This window comes from Carya illinoinensis, chromosome 10 (assembly GCF_018687715.1).
Source record: "Carya illinoinensis cultivar Pawnee chromosome 10, C.illinoinensisPawnee_v1, whole genome shotgun sequence".
Lineage (NCBI taxonomy): Eukaryota > Viridiplantae > Streptophyta > Magnoliopsida > Fagales > Juglandaceae > Carya > Carya illinoinensis.
In genome coordinates, this window is record NC_056761.1 from 37426124 (window position 1) to 37439616 (window position 13493).

At 37.3% G+C, this 13493-nt stretch overlaps 1 non-coding gene across 1 annotated transcript; it reads right to left on the reverse strand.

The window, feature by feature from the left end:
- Positions 1–1290: 1290 nt before the first annotated feature.
- LOC122280307 lies at positions 1291–1397 on the reverse strand. The gene has a single exon (XR_006229884.1). It is a non-coding gene; the product is annotated as a small nucleolar RNA R71 (small nucleolar RNA).
- Positions 1398–13493: the final 12096 nt, after the last annotated feature.

The window sequence follows — 13493 nt, forward strand, 5'->3', positions numbered from 1 at the left end:
AAAACGATGTAACCTATTTCCGAACTATGCTTGATTATCTATGCTAATTTAATGCAATTCTCTCTTTGTTTATCTGATTTATTCTGAATTTATTGCTTCTAATTAACTGGCCATTGATTAGATGATAAGTAATCTTGTGATTTGCTATCGAAAGAGGGAATCATAGGGTAGATCTTGGATATTTCAGCATAGGTAAGTATAGAGATCGAAAGACTTGTATGGACCTATGTAGTAATTAAATCATTGGTCTTATTGCGTTCTTGATTATTGAATTTGCATATTCTTGTGTGAATTGATAACCAAGAGTCAATTCCAATTGACTATCGAAAGAGGCTTTTGGATGAATTAGAGATTTGCTAATAGACAAAAGAGATTTAAATTAAATTAGCTGGATGAGAAAAGCATAGTGAAGAAGTAGGTGAAATCGATTTCCTAGAAGTTTTCTTCCCATTAATTTGATCTTCGAACGTCAGTATTATTTCCTTTGCACATTTTTTCTTTTGAGTTGAACTAGTTTAGATTGCAACTACAAAAATCTTAGTGATTCCTCTAGATAAAATCAAGTTTAGTATAATTTTGGTATTTGGCAAACGTAAGGTACTAATCCCTGAGGACGATACTCTTCTTATTACTTTACTATAAAACTACGATACTGTGCACTTGCAGTTTTGCACCGGTCAAGTTTTTGGCGCCGTTGCCGGGGATTGGTTTATTCTTATTCTTTTTGTCAATATCGATACAAAGTAATCTTGGTTTTAATTTAGAATTTTGTTTTAATTTGTTCTACAGGTGTGTTTTTGACATTGGATGCGTCGTGCTAGATCTCGTGATATTATTCCAGTTGATCCGGAGATTGAAAGAACTCTTAGATCACTAAGAAGAAATAAGATATTAGTCATGGCTGAAGAAGAACGTGAGGTACTACCATGCACCTTGAAGGACTATGTACGGCCAGTTGTGAATGGAAATTACTCGAGCATAATGCGCCAGCCAATCAATGCCAACAACTTTGAGCTCAAACCAGCTTTGATTAGCATGGTGCAGCAGGCTCAATTCAGCGGATCGCCACTGGATGATCTCAATATTCATTTGGCTATGTTCTTGGAGATTTGTGACACTGTGAAGATCAATGGTGTTACTGAAGACACCATTAGACTGAGATTGTTTCCTTTCTCTTTGAGGGATAAGGCTAGAGGTTGGCTACAATCTCTACAACCGGGAAGCATCGTTAGTTGGCAGGACATGGCTGAGAGGTTTCTTGCTAAATTCTTTCCTCCTGCAAAAACAGCCCAACTCAGGAGTGAGATTGGCCAGTTCAAGCAAAATGATTTTGAGTCACTCTATGAAGCGTGGGAGAGGTATAAAGACTTGGTTCGACGTTGCCCACAACATGGATTGCCAGATTGGTTGCAAGTTCAGATGTTCTATAATGGGTTAAATGGGCAAACTCGAACTATAGTTGATGCTACTTCTGGTGGAACTTTGATGTCGAAGACAGCTGAAGGTGCTACTGCACTTTTGGAAGAAATGGCCTCAAACAATTATCAATGGCCAACTGAGAGGACTTTGGCTAAGAAGGTTGTTGGAATTCATGACTTGGAGCCTATAGCAGCCCTTTCAGCTCAAGTTGCTACTCTATCTCATCAGATTTCAGCCTTGACAACACAAAGGATACCACAAAGTACAGAATATGTTGCATCTACAAGTATGATAGTTCCAAGCAATGAGGCGAGTCAAGAACAAGTTTAATATGTCAACAATCGGAACTACAACTATCGTGGTAATCCTATGCCAAATTACTATCGTCCAGGGCTTAGAAATCATGAGAATCTTTCATATGGAAATACAAAGAACATGTTGCAACCTCAACCTCCTCCAGGATTTGATAGCCAACCAAGCGAGAAGAAGATGTCACTTGAGGATGCCATAGTTTCCTTTGTTCAGGAGACCAATGCAAGGTTTGAAAAGACTGATTCAAGGTTGGATAACATTGAGACTTATTGTAGCAATATGGGAGCCACTATGAAGAATCTTGAAGTGCAAATTGGCCAACTAGCCACTACCACCAATGCCCAACAAAGAGGAGCTTTTCCTAACAACACTGAAGTGAATCCAAAGGAACAATGCAAGACCATCACACTTAGGAGTGGAAAAGAAATTGAGAGGGCACCATTAAAGGAGAGCAAGTCCACTCCTACCGCTGCGAACAATGGCCAAAGCAAAAATCAAGTAGAAGAAGAGGAGATTGTCAATGATACACTAGAGGAGACCGACTTGCCTCCTACAATTTCATTTCCTGACAATCCTCCTATTCTTGCTCCTTCACTTCCTTACCCTCAGTGTTTTCAAAAGCAAAAACTAGATAAGCAATTTTCTAAGTTTTTGGATATTTTAAAGAAAATTCACATTAATATTCCTTTTGCAGATGCCTTGGAACAAATGCCAAACTATGTCAAATTCCTGAAGGACATCATTTTCAAGAAGAGAAGGTTGGAGGAGTTTGAAACAATGAAGTTTTCTGAAGAATGCAGTGCCATTCTTCAAAAGAAATTACCTCAAAAATTAAAAGATCCGGGGAGTTTCACTTTGCCTTGCACTATTGGAGATTCATTTTTTGATAGAGTCTTATGTGATCTTGGTGCTAGCATCAATCTTATGCCATTTTCTGTTTGCAGGAAATTGGGACTTGGAGAGATGAAGCATATAACAATTTCCTTGCAACTAGCGGATCGATCCATCAAGTATCCACGTGGGATCATAGAAGATGTATTGGTAAAGGTGGATAAATTCATTTTTCCTGCTGATTTTGTGGTGTTAGATATGGAGGAAGATGAAGATGTCCCACTAATTCTTGGCCGACCATTCTTGGCCACGGGTAGAGCTTTGATTGATGTTCAAAAGGGTGAATTGACATTGAGAGTAAACAAGGAAGATGTTATGTTCAACATCTACCAAGCCATGAAATTTCCAGAAGATCCAAGTACTTGCTTTCGGGTAGATGTCATTAAGCAATGTGTAGAAGAGGCCTTTCAAGAAGATATGTCATCCGACCACCTAGAACGCTGTATCACCTCTTCATCTCATGCTTTTGATTTTAATAATTCTGCTGTTTGTGAATCTGACTTGCCTTTTGTTCGTGAAGAATTTCTCCACTATGTTTTTGCTTTGGGAGCATTGCAGCAGGTTACATCACTTAGTAATGAAGTGGGGAAGCTAAAGCCGGTGGTACCAAAGAGTGAATCTGAAAATGATAAAGAAAAGATGTAGAAAAATACTCCGGAATTGAAGCAATTACCTGAGCATCTTCGCTATGCATTCTTGGGTGATAGTAATACATTTTCAGTGATTGTTGCTACATCACTCACACCCGAAGAAGAGGAAAAGTTGCTGCGTGTATTGAGGGAGCATAGAACAGCCTTGGGATGGACTATTTCTGACATAAAAGGAATAAGTCCCTCCATTTGCATGCATAAGATTTTAATGGAGGAGCTTTACAAGCTAACAATTGAGCACCAAAGAAGATTAAATCCAGCAATGAAGGAAGTAGTGAGAGCTGAAATTTTGAAACTCCTTAATGTCAGAATTATATATGCTATTTCAGATAGTTCATGGGTAAGTCCAGTGCAAGTTGTACTAAATAAGGGTGGAATGACGGTGGTGAAAAATGACAATAATGAGTTCATTCCTACAAGAACGGTTACGGGATGGCGTATATGCATGGATTACCGCAAGTTGAATAAAGCAACAAGGAATGATCATTTTCCACTTCCATTCATTGATCAGATGTTGGATCGATTGGCTGGGTACTCCTACTATTATTTTTTTGGATGGTTATTCGGGGTATAATCAGATTGCTATAGCTCATGAAGATCAAGAGAAAACTACATTTACATGCCCCTATGGAACATTTGCTTTTAGGAGGATGCCTTTTGGATTGTGCAACGCCCCTGCGACATTTCAACGTTGCATGATGGCTATCTTTTCTGACATGGTGGAAGATATAATGGAAGTATTCATGGATAACTTTTCAGTTTTTGGTACATCTTTTGATCATTGTTTGCATAACTTAGCTCTTGTTTTGCAGAGATGTGAAGATAAAAATCTAGTCCTAAACTGGGAGAAGTGTCATTTCATGGTTCAAGAAGGGATCGTGCTGGGCCATAGAGTGTCATCCAAAGGAATTGAGGTAGATCGAGCCAAAATTGCAACCATAGAGAAACTACCACATCCAAAGAATGTGAAGGGAATCAGAAGTTTTCTGGGACATGCGGGATTTTATAGAAGATTTATCAAGGATTTTTCTAAACTCTCTAAACCTTTATGTAATCTTCTTGAGAAAAATTCTGCATTTGACTTTGATGTTATTTGTTTGCAGGCCTTTAATGCACTCAAGGAGAAGCTAATTTCAGCACCAATTGTGATTGTGCCTGATTGGAGTCAACCTTTTGAAGTTATGTGCGATGCAAGTGACTTTGCAATTGGAGCAATGTTGGGGCAAAGGCGAGACAAGCTGTTTAGAGCCATCTACTATGCAAGCCGGACATTGAATGAAGCTCAGTTGAATTATACGACAACTGAGAAGGAGATGCTTGCTGTGGTATTTGCTTGTGACAAATTTTGGTCTTACCTCATTGGGACAAAGGTGATAGTGTTCACTGATCATGCAGCACTTCGCTATTTGTTTGGCAAGAAGGATGCTAAGCCAAGGCTAATTCGTTGGATCCTCCTTCTTCAAGAATTTGACTTGGAGATTCGAGACAAGAAAGGAAGTGAAAATTTAGTGGCTGACCATCTCTCTCGGTTAGAGCAAGAGGAAGAAAGACCAGATTCAGTGGTCCAAGAGGCATTCCCTGATGAGTAGTTGTTTGCATGTGAGATCAAGCTTCCGTGGTATGCTGATATTGTTAATTATCTAGCTTGTAAAGTTCTACCACCTAATCTTACTTACCATCAACGTAAGAAATTTTTGCATGATGTGAATCATTATCTTTGGGATGAGCCTTTGTTGTTCAAAAGATGCCCTGATCAAATCATTAGAAGATGTGTGCCGGAAGAAGAGATGCAAGACATCCTCCATCATTGCCATTCCTCATCATATGGAGGACACTTTGGAGCCACCCGTACAGCAGCTAAGGTACTTCAAAGTGGGTTCTTTTGGCCTTCCATTTTTCGTGATAGTTACAATTTGGTGAAAACTTGTGACTGGTGCCAACGTATGAGAAATATTTCAAGGCGTCATGAGTTACCATTGAAATCTTAGAAGTTGAGTTGTTTGATGTTTGGGGAATAGATTTTATGGGGCATTTTCCTCATTCTTTTGGTTTTGCTTATATCTTATTAGCAGTTGACTATGTGTCAAAATGGGTGGAAGCAATTGCTACAACAACAAATGATGCAAAGGTAGTGCTCAAATTTCTGCACAAGAACATATTCACAGGATTTGGCACTCCACGAGCTATTATTAGTGATGAAGTGACTCACTTTTGCAACAAGTTGTTTGAGAATCTTCTTTCTAAATATGGTGTGAAGCACAAGATAGCACTTGCTTACCATCCTCAAACTAATGGTCAAGTTGAAATTTCAAATAGAGAGATCAAGAACATCCTTGAGAAAACGGTCAAAATCAATAGAAAGGATTGAGCGAAGAAGCTTGATGATGCTTTGTGGGCATACTGTACAGCCTTTAAAACACCTATCGGGATGTCTCCATACCGATTAGTGTTTGGAAATGCATGTTATCTTCCTGTAGAGTTGATAGAGCTTATTGGGCTGTAAAAAAGTTTAATTTTGATTTGAAGGCAGCAGGTGAAAAGCGACTTCTTCAATTGAATGAGATGGAAGAGTTCCGGAATGATGCATATGAGAATGCAAAGATCTATAAAGAAAGGACGAAGAAGTGGCATGACAAACATATTCTCAGGCGAGAGTTTGCTCCAGGACAACAAGTTTTACTCTTCAATTCACGACTCAAACTCTTTCCAGGAAAGTTGAAATCAAGATGGACTGGTCCTTATACAATTCATGAGGTTTTCTCTTTTGGAGCAGTAGATTTGAAGGACAAGACTGGGAATATTTTCAGAGTTAATGGTAAGAGATTGAAACACTACTATGGAGAGTAAATGGAGAGAAACTATGCATTTATTCCTCTTGGAGATCCTAATTGATGATCATTGAAAAGTCTGGCTGTAGACTTTAAAACAAGCGCTTATGGGAGGCAACCCATAGATCTATCTTTCTTTCTTTCATTTATTTTATTATCTTTATTTATTTAAGTTTTAATAAATTGGTTTTTGATGCAGGTTTATTTAGCAAGAATAAAGAGCTAAAAAATTCTAATCTACGGAAGATTCATGATGCAACCAGGGAAGTTCCTTTTATTTCTTCAATCCTTTTTACTTTTGCATTACAATGAGGACATTGTTTAGTTTAAGTTTGGGGGTATAAACTCCTATAATCATTTGATCCTCTTGTTTTCTAAGTCTTGGGTTGTTGATGCGTTGTTTGATTCTCTTACCAAGCATGCATTGGAGTAAGATTGAATTCTCTATGACTCTGAAATTTGTGATTGAAGATGGTTTTGAGAAAAATTTTCAAAAATTTCTTTTATGTCAAGTGAAGTTTTGTAGGTACTTTGGTTTAAATCTTTGACCTTGAACACAATTGAGCACATAGTCATTTTTCTCTTATTCCATTTTGCTTATGAAGAGAAGAAGTTGAATTAATTGAAAGAGGGAGGTTCGATTTTGATTTGCTCTAGAATCCGTTGATAGGTCCTTGAGGCGAAATCCTAGTTGAGACCAAATATCAGAGAAATGATCTAGGCATTTCTTTGGCATAACCAAAAAGCTTTCCAAGCCGTCCTAAATGTCATGCCATCATTACATGGTGTGTTTCCATAGTCAACCCCCTTGAGCCTTCATGAGCCTTTATTAATTCTTTAAACTACATAAACCATGCCCGCTCTAAGCCTGAAAAACAATGAATCTACCGTTGATAGTTTGAGAAAATACTTTGGTGGAGAGTTACATTTAAAAGAGAAAATTGGTTTCATGATGAACCGTATTATGTTTGCTCTGTTTGATCAAAGAAAAAGAAGAAGAAGAAAGGAAGTGACTGAAAAAAAAAAAAGAAAAAAAAAAGAAGTCGCCAAGCGGAATGTGAATTACCTTAGATTTTGTTAAGGGAAGTGTTGGTATTATATCAGTGATTACAACAATAATAATGCCACAAGTATGAGCATATTGCCAAGAAAGAGCTATGATTTGAATCATGTGAGTTTCTCTTTTAATGTTCTTTTCACTAAGTATTTTTCCAGTTTGATTTAATTTCTCATATCTAGTTCTTTCTTAACCCTCACCCTATGGCCTATCATTACAACCTTATTAAAGACATTTTGATCTCTGATTTTGGTGTTGACTACATTAATGGAGATGATTTCTGAAAATTGGACTTATGGGGTTAAGTTTTAAGAGAATTCTTCTGATTTTGGTTGTTCTACTTTTATCTGAGTTTGCAGGTGGTTTGAGATTAAATTGACTATATCACACACACACTCAAGGTCTTAGCTTTAGGTTGAAGTAAACGCCTAACTCTTGCTTGACAAATTGCAAAATTTTTGATTGATTTTCCTGCCATCTTTGATGTTAAAAGAGTAATATACTAGAGATGAAATCTAAATTCATAAAAGTTTGGTGAGTGATGATACTTCTCTTTCGGGTTGAATCGATATTGCCTAAACTATCATTTGCTTTTTTTTTTTGTTTGAGGACAAACAAAGTTGTAAGTTTGGGGGTATTTGATGACTTGCAAAATTTCATATTGCAGATTTTACAAGTTCGCTCGAGCGGAGGCTTTTGGCCGCTCGAGCGAATTCAGGCAGATTCAAACGCTCGACTGCCGCTCGACAGGGAGTTCGAGCGGGTTGCTGAAAAACAAAGATCGCTCGAGCGGAGACATTGGCCGCTCGAGCGAAATCAGGCAGAGTCGAAAGCTCGATGTGCGCTCGATAGGACGCTCGAGCGAAATCAGGCAGAGTCGAACGCTCGACGCGCGCTTGACACCTCGCTCGAGCGAACATCGTATTTTGATAGATTTTAGGTTTTCCGCCGTGAGACCATATAAAAGCAATTTTTCACTCTAGAGCCGCGAGTTTTGACTGGAGAACACTTCTTGGGAGAGAAAAACACAGTTAGAGGGATTCAAATCATCTATTTTTGGAGAGGAAATTCCAATTATTGCATATACGTTGGAATCATACACGAGCACGGATGAGAGAAAAGCGTTGAATCGTTCCCTTGAGCTTTTGACGACTAGTTGAGGCTGCAAGGAGGATTTTTCAGTGTTTATTTTCTTCCCATCTTCTCAGAACAATTATGGTGAATTCGTTTATATTGAATTCTATTTCTAGCATGAGCTAAATTTTCTTCATTCTAGGAAAACGATGTAACCTATTTCCGAACTATGCTTGATTGTCTATGCTAATTTAATGCAATTCTCTCTTTGTTTATCTGATTTATTCTGAATTTATTACTTCTAATTAACTGGCCATTGATTAGATGATAAGTAATCTTGTGATTTGCTATCGAAAGAGGGAATCATAGGGTAGATCTTGGATATTTCAGCATAGGTAAGTATAGAGATCGAAAGACTTGTATGAACCTATGTAGTAATTAAATCATTGGTCTTATTGCGTTCTTGATTATTGAATTTGCATATTCTTGTGTGAATTGATAACCAAGAGTCAATTCCAATTGACTATCGAAAGAGGCTTTTGGATGAATTAGAGATTTGCTAATAGACAAAAGAGATTTAAATTAAATTAGCTGGATGAGAAAAGCATAGTGAAGAAGTAGGTGAAATCGATTTCCTAGAAGTTTTCTTCCCATTAATTTGATCTTCGAACGTCAGTGTTATTTCCTTTGCACATTTTTTCTTTTGAGTTGATCTAGTTTAGATTGCAACTACAAAAATCTTAGTGATTCCTCTAGATAAAATCAAGTTTAGTATAATTTTGGTATTTGGCAAACGTAAGGTACTAATTCTTGAAGACGATACTCTTCTTATTACTTTACTATAAAACTGCGATACTGTGCACTTGCAATTTTGCACCGGTCAATGTTAATATAGAAAAACCATCAATGAAGAAAAAGAAGTAAATTATGGAGAAGTAAAGTAAGATTCTACAATTCTCCCAACGTATGATAGTGGTGAAGCTAATGAAAGCAGTTTATGGTATCTTGATTTTGGTACCAACAACCATATGTGCGGCAAGAAGGAGTTGTTCGTGACATTTGACGAAAGCCACAAGGGAAATGTCACTTTTGGAGATTTAACAAAGAGACTCATGAAATGCAAAGGAACAATTGGCATCAAGTTGAAAAATGGAGAACAACAATATATCTCGAATGTCTATTACGTACCAGAGATGAAGAGTAACATTCACAGTTTGGGTTAGTTACTTGAAAAAGGCTACAATATCCACACAAATGAGTTGCGTTTATCCATCAAAGATCAACAAAACAGGCTGATCACACACATAGATATGATGAAAAATCGCTTGTTTCCTTTATATTTGCAAGCTTATCATGGTACTTAATCCAAATGTTACAAAGTCAAAATCAAAGATGATACTATATTGTGGCATCTTAGAATTGGTCACTTGAACTTTCAAGGATTGAATATTATGTCAAAAAGAAACATGGTGATGGGAATTTCATGGATCAAGTTTCTGCTGAAGAAATGTGAAGGATGTCTCCTTGGTAAACAACACTGGAAGAGTTTTAAAATCAAGGAACAAAAAGGGCAACCCAACCTCTCCAATTGATCCACATAGATATATGTGGTCTCATACAACCTATGACACTCGGTGGAAATAGGTATTTTCTTACCTTCACTGACAAGTTTATTGGAAAAACATGGGTTTACATCTTGAAAGAGAAAAGTGAAACTTCTCAAAAACTTAAGAAATTTATATCCTTATTTGAAAAACAAAGCGGATACTACATCAAAGAAATAAGATTCGATTGTGGTGGAGAATACACTTCAAAAGAGTTTGAAAGATTTTGCAAAGAAAATGGGATTATTCATCAACATACTATTACTATTCCATACACACCTCAACAAAATAGTGTTTTAGAAAGTGTTGACCCATCATCCTCATCAGAGTACATAAAAGGCAAGACAAGAACCATTCAAGAGTTATATGATGTTACAAGAAGACTTGAAGAATATGATGATTTCACAATGTTTTGCCTTTTCTCTGGAAGCGATCCTAAAAAGCACAACAAGAAGAAAAATGGAGGAAAGCCTTAAATGAAAAAAATTCAAGCTATAGAAAGAAACGACACATGGGAGCTTACAAATCTTCCAAATGGACATAAAGCTATAAGAGTCAAATGGGTATACAAGACCAAAAGAAATGCTAAAGGAGAAATAGAAAAGCATAAATCAAGGCTAGTGATAAAAGGGTACAAACAAAAATATGGCATCGATTATGATGAAGTGTTTGCTCCAGTTGCATGATTGGAGACAGTACGTCTTGTTATCTCCCTAGCAACCCAACAAAGTAGAAAATTTATCAGATGGATGTCAAACCAGCATTCCCAAATGGTCATCTTGAAGAATGGGTGTACATTGAACAACCATTAGGCTTTGTGAAAAAAGAACAAAAGAAGAAAGTCTACAGATTAAAAAGAGTCCTCTATAGATTGAAGTAGACTCCAAGAGCTTGGAACGCAAGGATCGACTAGTACTTCCTATAATGGATTTACCAAATTCCCATATGAACATTCTATGTATATCAAGACAAACAAGAAATGTGATATTTTAATTGTTTGCCTCTATGTTGATAATTTGATTTTCACGTGCAGCAATTTAAATATGACCAAAGAATTCAAAGCATCCATGATACGAGAGTCCAAGATGACAGATATCGAACTCATGGCATATTTCTTGGGAATAGAAGTCAAGCAAAGTGATGAAGTCATTTTTGTATCAAAAGCCAAGTATGCCAAAGAAATAATAAAGAAACTTGGCATGAAAAATTGTCATTCTGTTAACACACCAACAGAAGGAAGTGGAAAAATTTCTAAGTATGAGAAAGGAGAAAGGATTAACACGACATATCTCAAAAGTATACTCAAAAGTCTGAGATATCTCATAGCCACATGACCTGATATTTTGTTTGCAGTCGGCTTAATTAGGGCAAGTTTGGTAAGTAAGATGAGAATTTTGAGTTGAGATGAAAGTTTAAAATATTAGTTTTGAGTATTATTATTATTTTCGGATTTGAAAATGTTGAATTGGAATTTGAAAAAGTTAAATTGTTTATTATATTTTGTGTGAAAATGTGAAAAAGTTGTAATGATGAGATAAAAATTATGAATTGAGATACTTTTACCAAACCTACCTTTAGTCACTATATGGAAGAACCCAAGACATCACACTTGAAAGTTGCCAAAAGAATTATGCGATATGTAAAGGTATGAGTGACTTTGGAGTATGTTATACAAATACATAAGACTTCAAGCTAGTTGGATATAGCAACAGTGATTGGGCTAGAGATATGGATGATAGAAAAGCACAGCTAGTTTTGTATTTTATCTTGGAAATGTAGCTTTTACGTTGACATCAAAGAAGCAACCAATTGTAACTCTCTCAACATGACAAGCAGAATATGTGGCTCTCGCATCAACAAAATTTCATGTAATATGGTTAAGGAATTTGATGAAAGAAGTTCATGAACAACAAGTAGACGCCACCGAGACATACGTGTATAATAAGTCAACAATGCAATTGGCAAAACATCCAGTCTTCTATGACAGAAGCAAGCATATTGATACAAGATTTCATTTTATCCTTGAATGTATCAAGAATAATGAAGTTCATCTGGTGTATACAGAAAATGAAGACCAAGTAGCAGATATTTTTACAAAACCCCTCAAGACAATGTTGTTTTACAAACTACATGAATTGCTTGGAGTTATAGTCTTTGGTGAATCAAGTTTAAGAAGGGATGTTGAAAATTAAACTTTGATTTTCCAGATATCTTCATAATTCCCCACATATTTCCAGGAGCTTCTTATTTAGCTATAAAGTAACTCGATAAATGTGTAGAAGAAAAGAAGATGCTAGGAACTGCCATTGTGACATCCCTCATTTCCTACTGTTTTTAATTAGTAATTTTACTAATTATTTTATTGGTTCTTTTATTTTAAATTGATTATTATTATTATAGTATTTTATCGTTATTATTGCTTAAGTTGTGTAATTTATTTTATTATATTTTTTTATTTTTATCAATTATTGTCTATTGTTTATTGGCCCTTTATTTCAAGTTATTTTACTTTTGGATGTTATTATTTTATTTGACTAAGTTGTGTTTTATTTATCTTCTTATTTATCTATTCTTTCCAAGTCAGTTAAACTAGTATTTTAAATCATTTTCGTTGGATTAGTTTTAAGACCTCAAGACGAGGGCCTGGATTAAAACCCAAGTCCCTTTCTTTTCTTCCCCATTTTCTTTCTTTTCCTCTCTTTCCTCCCTCCTCCTTTGAACCCGACGGAAACACCCCCTCCCCTTTGCATTTTCGTTCGGCTGCCAAGCCCCTCACCACCATGAGCCACCCAGTCCGCCGACCACCACCACCACCTCACACTGGTGACGTCCCTCACCAGCCTCCACCCTCTTGGTTTCTCACTCTCTTCTCATTGATCTCTCTCTCTCTCTCTCTCTCTCTCTCTCTCTCTCTCTCACACACACACACACACACACTCATCACAACACTTTAAACCCAAACGGGTTTCTCCTCCATGCGCCGTTGTGCGCCACCCGAGGACGTTGTCAACCACCATGGCAGCTTCCCCTCTTGCTGGCCATCACCCTCAACCAAGTCCAGCCTCCACCTAGCTGCCAGCTTCTCCTACGCCCCACCAAAGACCCACGGCTTCTTTCCTCTCCGCAGCTCCAAGTGCCGCCGTGGCATAGCCCATGCCACCAGCTACCTCCCCCTTCACCAATGAACCCCCAGCCCTTCACGGTAGCCCCTTTCCCCCACACGAGTACAACCCGAGATGAGTTTTCCCCCCCTTCGCATGGCCAGATCAGCCACCCACGGCATTCAACCGCCACCACCAACCCCACAGACCTCCCTTAGCTCCTCCATGCCTGGCCCAAGTCTCCCCTATGTTCCTTAATTTTCCTTGTTTCAAGACCCATGGCCAACACTTATAAATCACTGCTTTGCCGCTGCGCCACCACTTTTGGCATCACCCTTAATCTTTCAGAAATTTCTTCCGCCTTTGTAAGTAGTTTTTCAAAGAATTTTATGAGATTTAAATATATTAATATATTTTCTATAGTTTGGTTAGTTGTGCCAGACTTTGGGTCCGAGGAGTATGGATGTTAGGTTGGATAGGAGGATGAGTTTGTTTGTAAAATTGGATTGTGTTGGATTTTTATGTCATGTTGGTGTCATGACATTCAATATATGTTC